General features: G+C 41.4%; 1 long non-coding RNA gene across 1 annotated transcript; it reads right to left on the minus strand.

The window, feature by feature from the left end:
* Positions 1 to 684: 684 nt before the first annotated feature.
* Positions 685 to 1,606, minus strand: LOC146871622 (uncharacterized). The gene is made up of 3 exons (XR_014959589.1): positions 1,557 to 1,606; positions 1,119 to 1,177; positions 685 to 798 (listed from the first exon to the last, which is right to left on the minus strand). It is a non-coding gene; the product is annotated as an uncharacterized LOC146871622 (long non-coding RNA).
* Positions 1,607 to 13,494: the final 11,888 nt, after the last annotated feature.

Here is a 13,494-nt window from a genome sequence, read left to right on the forward strand (position 1 = left end):
TCTTCTTCCGAATGAATGTGTTAAGCATGCAGCCTGCAATATTAAAAGCTCTCGACTCTCAGGTATTTGCAGCTGTGTGCGTGTTATGGCTAAATAGTAGGCCGATCAACCTGATCCCAAAAACATGCACCGTCTAGCGATCCAGACCGTTTCTTTACACAATGTTCAGACCAAGGTCGCAGCTCACGGCTAGGGATGTGAACAACAGACAGTTCTCATGTGAAGAAAAGGCGAGCAAGCATTTCTCAAACAATAACATGTAACTGCAGTGTCGTGTGCAAAAGCAGCAAAAGTGACCAGATGGCTTTCTAACATCTAACGCGGTTCTGCTAACTTAGCAATGTACGTATATAAATTGCAGCCCTCACTACAGGTTGCGAGGTTATTGCATCCAAGTGTACCACTATGTTGTCTGGTGGTCTTATCGCTTCTACTGCTGCAGTTACTAATAGCAATATTCTTCAGCCACATCCCTTTGTACTTTTTCCACATGCTAGTTCAGCATTGGGCCCTTGTAACACATGAGTGCCTGACCAGTCAGATTTTTAGGGCGCTATTTGTTCCTGGAGCAGAGAATAAATGTGGGCCTTAATAACTCCTGCAAAAAAACCAGCCCAGCACACTTATAAGTATCAAACGTGTAAAATACACAGTAAAGTGAACTTAAGACAAAACTGTTTTCCCAAGGAAGAGTCGATGTTATCTTGTGATATTGAAGTTCATCCTTTATTCAGTTTTCTTTTAAAAGCGTTTTTTGCAACCGCAACGTGTTTCGCCAACAATCGGACTTCTTCAGGGCTACAAAAGTACATAAACGACACTATTTACAACATTGAATACAGACATTTAAAATAAAAAATGCAGATCAGATTTCTGGAGCAAACATTAACATGACTTGTTTACTATTAAACATGGGAAAACAGTTACCATACACAAATGTATAAGAGATGTATATAATCCAATTAACCAGTTTCTTTGAAAAACAGATGGAGGAGCAACCCTATACACGAAAAAGGTCTTATTTTGATCATTATAAGCACTTTTGATTCTATGTACATTTCTCCAAAATTTAGACATTTGTTGGTACTTTCGATTATATACATATGGAATGCACATACCTCAGTATATGCTTGGTGCGTTTTCACAAGACCACTGCCAATGTATTAGACCAGTTGATCTGTAATAATCAAAATATATGAACACTTATGTCTACTGTTTTAATGAAAACCAAACTGCACTTATACAAGCGAGCATTCATTCTAAACAATTGAGTGAAGAACATCTTTCAGAAAAAAGTTATTATACTTGGTTTTTTGGAGCATTCAAAGTTTTGTCATCAATATGCATATAACCATTGTCAATGTATTTGGACTAATCAATCTGTAAAAGTCCAAAAATATGGACACCTACATCCAATGGTATAATAAGTAACCAGATTATAATTATACACGTGAACATCAATTCTATACAATTAATAAAAACATTGTCAAAAATAGTGGTGCAACAAAATTACCATTCCTATGTCGGAGAAAAAAAAGATTTTCAGCACAACTTACTTGAAAAAACATGTATCCGGACAGTGAAATTGTGGCACCTCAGAAATATTTTCAATGATAAACGTTTGTCCTAAAAGGAAATACACAAATAAGCAAATGGGTGAAGAGGTCACTTGCTATGGACACAGGTGATTTTTTTAAAAGACCCCTTGTTGGGTCATTAGTCTTAGCATATATATATTAAATGCATGGTTTAAGAATGATACATAAAGAATCGTAGCAGCAACTGGTGACTCTGGGACCACATACTTCCAAGGATCGACCTGCTCACGAGGAAGGTGTTTCTTCTTTGGACTACAACCACGCTCCAGCGGGACTGCGAGGACCAGCATTCTGAGAGCTTGACACATCTGGTGCCTCGTCCCGCATTACTCCCGCCCTCCTACGCCTTTAAAACTGCTCGCGGCCCCCGCATCGCGGGAGCCGCTCGTGGCAGCAAGTGGTGACTCTGGGACCACATACTTCCAAGGATCGACCTGCACACGAGGAAGGTGTTTCTTCTTTGGACTACAGCCACGCTCCAGCGGGACTACGAGGACCAGCATTCTGAGAGCTTGACACAGCTGGTGCCTCTTCCCGCATTACTCCCGCCCTCCTACGCCTTTAAAACTACGCCCTTTGGACGCAACGCGGGACGCGCGCGGGCGGGTGCCGGGCAAAGCCCGGGCCAAGGGCGGGCCCGTCTGAGGCCGTCCGAGGTCGACCGAGGCCGGCCTGGCCAACCTCTCGTAGGTTTGGTATTGGGGTGAGAACTTCAGTAGTTGGTTTTTGTACTGTAAGCTATTTATTCCCAACTAATCACATGTGTATTCAGTTTGCATTTTATTTCGTGGCTGACAGGGTCGTTAATGGCATCCAGATCCGGGAAGGGCAGAAAGGTGACTCTTTCTACCAATGGGGGGGCGGCTACTGGTACTATCGATCAGTTTATTAAAAGAGCAACGATGGTATTGGAAAAGGAAATACCCCTTACGGAGAAACGTTTGTCTTTAGATCTTTTAACGGGGAGGCCTTCATCATTAGGCCCCATAGGATCAGCGTTAAGCCCTGGAAGACAACAAGTACGGAAAGATTCATTAGAGGTTTGGAGCCCTAGTTCAGGTCTTCTGTTGCTGGGGTCTGAAAATCCTGTGGTTTGTCCTCCATCGAGCTTAACAGGAGGGAGTACTGCGCCTAGTAGCACACGACCAGGGGTCTCCGAATCTCTATTGTCACATAATTCCGTACCCAAAACCCAAGACGTGGAATTTCCCTGAAGCAATAATACCAAGGTTAACATAGCCCTGGGAAAAAGGAAAAGAGGGGATGGTCCCCAGAAGGGAGGTTCTGCCAAAAATAAAATATTAAAAAAGAATGGGCTTATCCGGGCCTTACTCCATCCATTGCAGCCACCTAGTCTGATTACACCAACCCCCGACAATAATCAATCGTCCAACTCTGCTAGGGCAAACGAGGGGTTATTAGAAAATATAGAGAAATTGGTTAGATCATTGGTGCTACCTCTCCTAGAAAGAACAAAGATGATTAATACTAAACTCGATCAACTTGAGAAGTTAGTTTTAGCTAACTCAAACATGCTGGTATCCATTGAGAAAGGTATGACGAACCCGAGCACTGATGTCCCTGTTACCCCTGTATCAGGGCTCGTTAGTAGTGGTAAGGCACCTCAGCAAGTTACCTACGACAGGGCTGACAGTCAAAAGTCAGTATTACGGGTTGAGAGACGCACAGTAGAGAGTAATTTACCGCCTTTAATCAGGGGGCGGGATACGGGAGTAGGTGAGGTGTCAAGACCCTGTACCATGCCGTCTGCGCAGAATGTGGAGAGACAGTTAAAAGGCCCGTTAAAATCAAGAGACATGATTAGAACCCAGCGGTGGCTTTGTATTAATCTCCCCCGAGAGGTTGAACCGTACACGGTCATATTGGCAGGAGTTCCTGTAATTAAGACAGAGAAACTGGAATCGTATATGGAGTTAAAAAACAAAGTCATGCATTGGCTAAATACGAACAGACCTCTCCCTTCCTCTTTTACCACAGAGATCTTAAACGTGAGACGGGTGAGGTGGGTGGGTACCAGAGCAAAGGACATAGTGGGCGATTGTGTAATCGTTAATTTTAGAGATCCGTGGGTAGTTGAGTATATATGTAGTGAGTCAAGGATGGGTAGTGTGGGAACTATCCAATCACTAGGTCTACACTACTTCTATGGCGTGAGGCAATGCTCTTTCCTTCGCCCAAACAATACCTACAGGGAGAGACTATATGGCCCTAGTCGGCCCGCCAGGGATGAGCACTTTCTCCATCTATCAAATAGATACGAATCACTGTTTGGCCTAGAAGGGGTGGATTGACTCACGAGCATATATTGTGGGTGTTCTGAGGCCCAGGAAAAGGAGGGGGATCAAAATGAAGGTCATCTTAGTTGGGTGTCGGTTGATACTGCAGGGGGAATATCTGTGGAAGGTAATGCAGCCGGTAGTGGCACAGAATGTTGTGCTCTCCCGGGTTTAACTTTAGGTACTTCAACTAGAGGGGCCTCATTGGAGGGAGGGAGGACAACTGGCTTTAAGTCTGTGGCGATTGATCCAACTAATTCAAATAAGCCTGCTAAACGGGCTAATTTGTTGAAAATAGTTTCGTGGAACATTGCTGGGCTGAGAAGCAAACTTGCTATAGTCGAGTGGTGTGATTTTGTGGACACTCACGATATTTTGATCTTTCAAGAGAGTTGGGCTTCCGACCCCATTCATCGCCTGAGATTTCTAAATTTCTATAAACCGGCTTTGAAAGGCAAAAGAGGTAGACCATTAGGTGGCCTAACTATTTGGGTCAGGCAATCGCTTAACTTTAGGCTATCCGAAGTAGTGGTGGATAGTCCAGACATACTTGTGATTAAGTTTTGTAGGCCCAACCATCCGGAGATTATTATCACCAACATCTATGTTAGAGGCCAGCCAGGTGGAAGGAGTTCGGGAATGACTAATGAACTGGACCTTATTTTCAAATCTGTGGGGTCGGAAAGTATAGTGATTGTGGCAGGGGATCTGAATTGCACTTTTGAACCCTTAGCCCTTGAGGGGGATGACATTTTTGCAGCCGAGGACGCTCAGTGGGATATCCCCCACCTTGACATAGATCCGATAAAAAAGTGGTCAGAGGCTGCCCTACAGTGGCTCGGTCTGTGTCTCGAGTGGGGGTTGAGAGCTGTCAACGGTCGGTCTGGTTCTGATAAAACTGGACGGGTAACTTTTGATAATGGTATTCATTCTAGTCGAATTGACTATATCTTATTAAAAGTTGAGCACTGGTCCCTTATGGAGGACATGATAATATCTGCTCACCCAGAGAGTGATCACAACCCGCTCCTACTTGGCCTGAAAATTGAGGGTGACACGGAGAGCGTTAGTATGCAGGAGATTATCACTGCAGAGGTTCGCCTTACTAATTATAGGCGTAGAGTTCGGTGGGAGAGGGTAGCTGTCGATTCTCAGACACTAGCTAGGATCTTCCAAGAAGTTTCCAACACTTTGGAGGCATTTGAGACACTGGGCAACCATGAAGATGGGTTTATGTCCGTTAGTGCACTTCACGAGCAGCTGTTTGGGGTTTTGAAATCCTTTTTTTCTAAGAGTGGCAATCTCGGTAAATCCACCTCTTTTAAATCTGGGATTTCATGGTACAATAAATTGTGCCGTTTGGCATATGGCTCTCTGGTTAAAGCCATAAAATCACGATTTATCGAGAATATCAGGCTTGCTAGGCTAGAGTATTAGAAAACCCTCAAAAATGCCAAGAGGGATTGGGACGATCAACACTGGCAGGCTTTATTGGAGTCCAGTAGGTCAAGAAATCAGACCAAGTTTTGGCAGGTAGTTAAATGGGGAAACACAGTGGTTTCGCAAGTCCCTGCAAACCATGTGCCTGCTGATAATTGGGTCGATTATTTTGGATCACAGTTTCGGGGTCTGGAAATAGAAACAGTCCCGATCTCTGTCGATCCTCCACTAAGGGAAATGCCCCCGTGCGACCCCCTTGTGTTCGACAGTAAAGAGGCTGAAAGTGCACTTAAGTTGGCACAAGGTGGTAAAGCCCCCGGCATGAATTGCATTCCGGCAGACTTAGTTAAACATGATACTCATAATTGGGTGCCCTATATTACTTTTCTGGCCAATGCAATAGGGAAGGGTGCACCAATCCCGGATTCGTGGCCAGGTGCCGAGATATTGGCTATATTTAAAAAGGGTGATCGATCAGTCCCGGCGAATTATCGCCCTATCAGTTTAATAGATGCCATCCAGAAAATTATAGCTAGGATGGTGCTGGCCAAGATACAGTCCTGGATGGAACAGGAGAATGTTCTGTCCCTGTTACAGGCAGGCTTTAGATCTTGTGTCAGCACGATTGATCAGGTGTATAGATTTATTTTAATTTACTGGAAGGTTGTCATCCTGGGTGGTGGAACTATTTATGCAGCGTTTGTAGATTTAAAGTCTGCTTTTGACTTAGTCCCTAGAGTTAAGTTATGGGATGCATTAGACAATATGGGGATGCCACGTGAACTCCTAGATGTAGTGATGAGACTTCACGAGGCAAACTTTGCACAGGTTAGATGGAGCAAACAGGGGCAGGTAACGGAAGGATTTCCCGTCACCCGGGGTGTACGTCAAGGATGTGTACTAGCACCGACCCTGTTTTTATTATTTATTAACAGGGTCGTGCAGTACTTTGTAGATTTTCCAACGGATGCCCCCGTCTTAGGAGGCACCAAGTTCCCGCTTCTTATCTTTGCGGATGATACCCTAATCTTATCGAAAACTAAGATGGGTCTTCAGTCCGCACTGAATAGGTTTGAGGATTTTTGCCATACAAACGATTTACAGGTCAATGTATCTAAGACTAAATTTATGGTTTTAACGAAAAACAAGTCTTCGTTGAATCATGTTAGTATGCATGGATGTGAGTTAGAGCAGGTAAAAGTTATGACCTACTTGGGGGTCGTGCTGGAAAATAGGCTTAGTTGGAAACCACAGCTTGATGTACTCTCACTGAAGTTTGCACAGTTGACCGGGTGCTTAGTCAAGGAGCAGAGGTCAGCCCTGACTAAAAGGATAGGTCCTGCCGTAAAAATGTATCATGCCAAAATAAGTTCAGCGATCCTGTATGGCGCGGACCTATGGGCTTTCTCGGACCTTTCATCGTTAGTGAGAGTCCAAAACAAAGTTTTACGTAACCTGGTAGGTCTACCCCAATCTAGCCTTTGTTACTTGACTTGGGGTGCCACTCTATTGATGATGTGGCACGATTTAGAATAGTAGCTTTATGGAGGAGAATGTGGACTACTCCCGAATTGACGTCTTTTGCTAATGAAATACTGGACCTAAGATCCATAGTTGGGTCAGGAAACATTCCCTGGTTTAGGAATGTAAGAATATTATTGGAAAATATGGGCTTAAGCCATTTGTGGTTAGAACCCAATACCTGTGTTTTTCCATCGAAAAAGGACTTTAAAGATCTTTACTGGGCCACAGTGAGACAACAACTCATAGTCCAGACTGATATCACTTCTTTATCTGGTAGGTTTTTGGAACATAAACTCGACCCCCCTTTTTAGAGGAATACTGGGATATTATTACAAAGAGCGGTGATAGGAAGTTAGATCACCAGTTTCGGGTCGGGTCGCTCCCACTGAGATCATTTACCTGCAAATGGAAAGGACAGACTAATGAGTTTTGCCCTTGGTGCACCAATCAAAACGAGTCAATAGGTCACGTGTTATTTGTTTGCCCAGCGTACTCAGCCCCACGGCGCAAATGGCTAAAACCTATTTGTAGCAATATGAGAACTCGGGTGGGATCGGTTGCCATACGTATCTTGAAGGCCAACATTACAGAATTGGTGGTTATAGCTGTTGCAAAATGTTTGGGCCGGGCATGGTCTATTAGAGCTAGGCACACATTAAGATAGTTGTAAAGAGTTTGATATTAGTTTTTAGGAAGTCTTCATTTTGTTTTGAATTTGTGTGTAAAAAAAATTATTAAGTTTGATACCTTTGTAGTTCATATGGATGTAAACTGTGTCATGGGATTAACTTAATCCTTTATGGAAAAATTTATGTCCAGTATTTATTGCAACGGTTTATGGATTTTAACAGTTTTTAACATGTGTAATAATTTGTGATTTAAGTATGATTGTCTTTTATGATGAAATAATTCGAAATAAAGATGTATGAACTGAACTGAACTGACATAAAGAAAAGATCTTATGTATCACACAGGGATAGTTATCAAGTATAATGAATATCCACAAGTTATTTTATTTCTATTAAAATATTATAATGCCATAGTAATCCCAAGATTGGACCAAATGTTTAAAATCTGTTAAGGCATCATTTCAGTCCAAATATGTGGTCAGTCAAAATTAAACGGGACAACATTTAAGAAAATATATAAATAAAAACGTTCTGTATTCAGACCATACTGTACTAAGCCACTTGCAGGTTCAGTGACCTAATCCCAATTACGTGCTATTTGCTTCGGCCGGAGCCCCGTTTTGGCGGCCATCTTAGAATGATGTTAAGCTCCCATGATAAAAGAGATACATGCCCTATGTTCCCGAGATGGGATCAAGTGTTTGAAATCTGTTAGAGCAGCATTGTAGTGTAAATACGCGGCCAGTCAAAAATTATTTTACAGGACAGCATTTAAGAAAATATAAGGATAAGACGTTCTATATTCAGACCATACTGCACTAAGCCACCTACAAGTTCTATGGTCTAACCGGAGTTACGTGCTATTTGCCTCGGCCGGAGCCCCATTTTGGCAGCCTACTTGGAATGATGTTAAGCTCCTACGATGAATGAGATACGTGTCCTATGTTGTATTTAAAAAAAGCGCGTACCAGTACGACAATAACTTGGTTGTCCCTTAATCTAAAAGAGCAAAGAGTCATCTATTTATTCTACGCCACGTTATGTCGAAGACAAAATCTATGACAAAAGCTTCAGCTACATGATATTAGCTTTCTCCGAAACCCCATTTTGTTAGCCATCTTGGCATGGTTTTGAAACTCCAAAAATGAGTAAAGTACACATTCTGTATAATAGATGCATATCAAAGCCACTGTGATCCAATTTTAATAAGCATTATTCGGTTCCCTTTCACAGGACCTTCGCATAAAAAGATCCAGAGTTTAGTTTACAATACCCCAGGTACTCACGGTGAATAAACGCACCCGTCTCCGTGCGATCGTCTGGCTCGAAAAGGTGTTCACTGTCTCCCAAAAACAATGCCCCTTTATACACACTACAATAATTGGAAAATTAGTTAATTGGTAGACATTAGTAAAAAGGCCGTAAAGGCGCACTAGAAGTGGCATCGATAGGAGATCGAGAGCGGGCATGAACGCCATTTTGGAGTGGACTAACGGTCGCTATAGATTCATGCTTAGATTACCAAACAAGTGTGCTAGACCATCCATATTTTCCGCATACACAATCATATCTCCCATGTTGTTCATGAGATATTCATATATTAAAACAAAAGTATTTTATAAGAGGTAAGATTTTTATTACATCAAAACGGCATAGTACATGATTTTGCGGTTTAAAATCTATGAATTGCACTCTAAATGCCCATAACACAAACTTGATATCGGACGTATTTGTTGCATATGTCTCAAATGTCCGAAATATTGTTCTTTAATGATCAATATGTCCTAAACGATGGAGTAAGGACGGAATGTCACTGCTGGTCACATGATAGATGACGCTACCCACATCCTCTATCATGCGCCATTTTGGATTGGTCTGTCATGTGTCACAAGGGCATTGCGCCAATACAGAATACGTGGCATATATACTAACCCGGTTTGTATTGGTTTTGAGTGCACGAAAAAATTATTATTATTTGCAAGCGCATTTATTATAGAAATGAACACCATGTAATTTTAGTTGTTCAAAAAGGCAAAGTTCTATCATGTGGTTACACCAACGTTGTACTGACCCAGTTGTGCATAATACCCGATATACAAAACTTCTGTTCTATGACATAGGTCCGAACGTGTGACCCCACCAGAAACTATTAAGGACATAACCTAACGTTGTTGTTCCAACATACGTAGAGTGTGTTAAATCCTATATTCTGATCACAGAAAAGCAGGTGTACAGAAGGGGAGGTCCCCTAATATTATGGATTGAGCAGAGTTCTAAAGATTACTCAAACCACAGTATACTTATATTTGGAGTAATAGGCGACCACCTTTAGATCATAAGATGGAACCCCTCTTAGGTGTCGAATCAGTATACTATATTTGGAATAATGGGCGGTCATCTTTAAAACATAAGATGGAAACCCTCGTAGGTGTCGGATCTGATCTGCACTTAAACAAACAAAGTTATACAAAGGGACTTTCCAGGAAGTAATGAAATTCATTATTGGCATTCAGTCCTGATGTAACACAGCGTAATCTACAGATCCACCGGGCTTCCATCTGTCTAAGTTGTAGCACCCTGTTACCCCCTCTAACATTAATACCAATGCAGTCTATTGAAGTCTCTGTTATTTGGATGGGCATCAACAATGTGTTGTGCAATCGGACTCCTCATGTCACCGTTCTTTATATTTCTTATATGTTCTTGGATCCGGATTTTAAGGCACCTGACACTGCTCCCCACATAGATTTTGTTACATGCACAGTTGATTACATACACAGCATGTGTAGTGTTGCAGTTAATAAACGCCATTATTTGATATTCCCTATGGCCATTGTATTTAAAGGATTTATTTTTGTTTAGTCCATATTTACAGACTGAGCATCCTCCACAGATACAGAAACCTAGGGGTTTCGGAGAAAGCTAACATCATGTAGCTGAAGCTTTTGTCATAGATTTTGTCTTCGACATAACGTGGCGTGGACTAAATAGATGACTCTTTGCTCTTTTAGATTAAGGGACAACCAAGTTATTGTTGTACTGGTACGCGCATTTTTTAAATACAACATAGAACACGTATCTCTTTTATCGTGGGAGCTTAACATCATTCTAAGATGGCTGCCAAAACGGGGCTCCGGCCGAGGCAAATAGCACGTAATTGGGATTAGGTCACTGAACCTGCAAGTGACTTAGTACAGTATGGTCTGAATACAGAACGTTTTTATTTATATATTTTCTTAAATGTTGTCCCATTTAATTTTGACTGACCACATATTTGGACTGAAATGATGCCTTAACAGATTTTAAACATTTGGTCCAATCTTGAGATCACTATGGCATTATAGTATTTTAATAGAAATAAAATAACTTGTGGATATTCATTATACGTGATAACTATCCCTGTGTGATACATAAGATCTTTTCTTTATGTATCATTGTTAAACCATGAATTTAAGATATATATATGCTAAGACTAATGACCCAAGAAGGGGTCTTTTAAAAAAATCACCTGTGTCCATAGCAATTGACCTCTTCACCCATTTGCTTATTTGTGTATTCCTTTTTAGGACACACGTTTATCATTGAAAATATGTCTGAGGTGACACAATTTCACTGTCCGGATACATGTTTTTTCAAGTAAGTTGTGCTGAATGTCTTTTTGTTCTCCAGCCTAGGGATGGTAATTTTGTTGCACCACTATTTTTGACAATTACTCTTAGGAAAATGTTTTTATTAATTGTAAAGAATTTATGTTCAGTGTGTATAATTATAATGTGGTTACTTATTATATCATTGGATAATGGTGTCCATATTTTTGGACTTTTACAGATTGATTAGTCCAAATACATTGACAATGGTTATATGCATATTGATGACAAAACTTTGAATGCTCCAAGAAACCAAGTATAATAACTTTTTTTGAAAGATGTTCTCCACTCAATTGTTTAGAACTAATGCTCGCTTGTATAATTGCAGTTTGGTTTTCATTAAAAGTACCAACAAATGTCTTAATTTTGGAGAAATGTACATAGAATCAAAAGTGGTTATAATGATCAAAATAAGACCTCCTTTTTCGTGTATAGGGTTGCTCCTCCATCTGTTTTTCAAAGAAACTAGTTAATTGGATTATATACATCTCTTATACATTTGTTCCCATGCTTAATAGTTAACATGTCATGTTAATGTTTGCTCCAGAAATCCGATCTGGACTTTTGATTTTAAATGTCTGTATTCAATGTTGTAAATAGTGTCTTTTATGTACTTCTGTAGCCCTGAAGAAGGCCGATTGTGGAAGAAACGTGTTGGCGTTTGCAAAAAACGCTTTAAAAAGAAAACTGAATAAAGGATGAACTTCAATATCACAAGATAACATCGACTCTTCTTTGGGAAAACAGTTTTGTCTTAAGTTCACTTTACTGTGAATTTTACATGCTTGATCCTTTTAAGTGTGCTGGGCTGTTTTTTTGCTGTATGGTATTGGGGAGACCAGGTGGGTTACTTCTGGTTTCTCCATATTGGGACCTAGGGGATTGTGTCTCAAGCCCTTTTTGCACCTTTTTCTTCTTGAAAAAATAGGGACGTCGAGACTGGTGCGGGAATCTAAGCTTTGATCCCCAAATTTGTATGACTTAATAACTCCTGTGCCTGATGTAAGCTTTGTACGCCCCAGAACTCCATCTGCCCCGCCTCCTTATTGTTTGCTCTCCACAGTGGCCACCCCTATCCTGAAGGAGTGGGTTTCAAAGCGCCCTGTTGGGTAACCTGCTGTGCTTAGTGCCTGTCTCATCACTGCATGAATTGGAATCTGCTCAGAAAAGTTCCATCCTGTTGAATGAATAAAGAATCCTCGATTGGCGGTCTCAGAAGCACATATCCATGATTTGTGAAAACTGGGCAGTTGTTTGTCCCAGGTATGCAGTCAATGCGTGACCACGCACCCGCGCGTCTTGATACGCCTGCACAGTGCAAGATGAGGCGGAAGAAATATGGGCTAACATTTGGGAACTCAATAGAATTCTCCATCTCCTATGTGCCCCACATGGAAGCTGTGTTATTCGCATGCAAGACTGAACCAAGTTATATCTATATATCTATATCTATATAATATATATAGTTTTATATATATATACATATATATATATACATATATGATCCCCAAATCCCCGAATGATGGCCGAGTGGGCGGAAACGAATCTTGAGTCATCGCGTAAATTGGTCCAGATATTGGTGAAATATGCGGATATCGATCGTGGTGAGCTTCAAACAAAAATAGATGCCCTAGACACCGAAATAAAAACTATTGGTGATTCCCAGCAAAGGACGAAGTTACATGAGGATATGGTATCAAGACTCAGTCAGGAGGAGGAAAAAATCAAGCAAAGAAAGACTTTTAAATTTCGCAGAGATAAGGATGATTATGAAAGCGGCCAGATTTTTACATTTGCACGTAAATTCGATGCCTGCAGGTCAGCAACAATAAATAAGCAGGGGCAAAGTTCAACCAGTAATCTAATGGTAGTCAACACTCCCTCAACATCGGACCTGAGTTCCGCAGTAGAAAGTGGATCAGACACGGAGGGTAGAGCAAACTGTGCAATTAAACCTACATTGGGGGAAGAACTGGATTATCTAAGGAGAAGCAGAAGGGAAACGCTGCGCCCCCGAAACCAACCGGCAAAAAACGAAGAACTGAGAGCCGAAAACAACGGAGGAAAGCAGCCCGAGAACGCCGCCAACAGGCGCCAAACTCGAGGACGAGGTCGGGGTGGATGGAGGAAGAAATAAAGATAAAAAGTTCAACGAAAACCCCACCCGGGGAACCTCAGACCATGACCATTATCAACTTGGCCCAGGTAGATCTGACACGGGCAGAGGAACAATTGCTCTCTTTGGGTCTCTCATTCTGTCCTGAGTCGAATTTTGATTATCCTCAGACTCAGGCTGATATTTACAAATTCATCCGTAAATTAAAGCTAAAAAAGTTCCATGCTTTACGCCCCCAAATAT

This window comes from Triturus cristatus, chromosome 1_1 (assembly GCF_964204655.1).
Source record: "Triturus cristatus chromosome 1_1, aTriCri1.1, whole genome shotgun sequence".
In the NCBI taxonomy this organism is placed as follows: domain Eukaryota; kingdom Metazoa; phylum Chordata; class Amphibia; order Caudata; family Salamandridae; genus Triturus; species Triturus cristatus.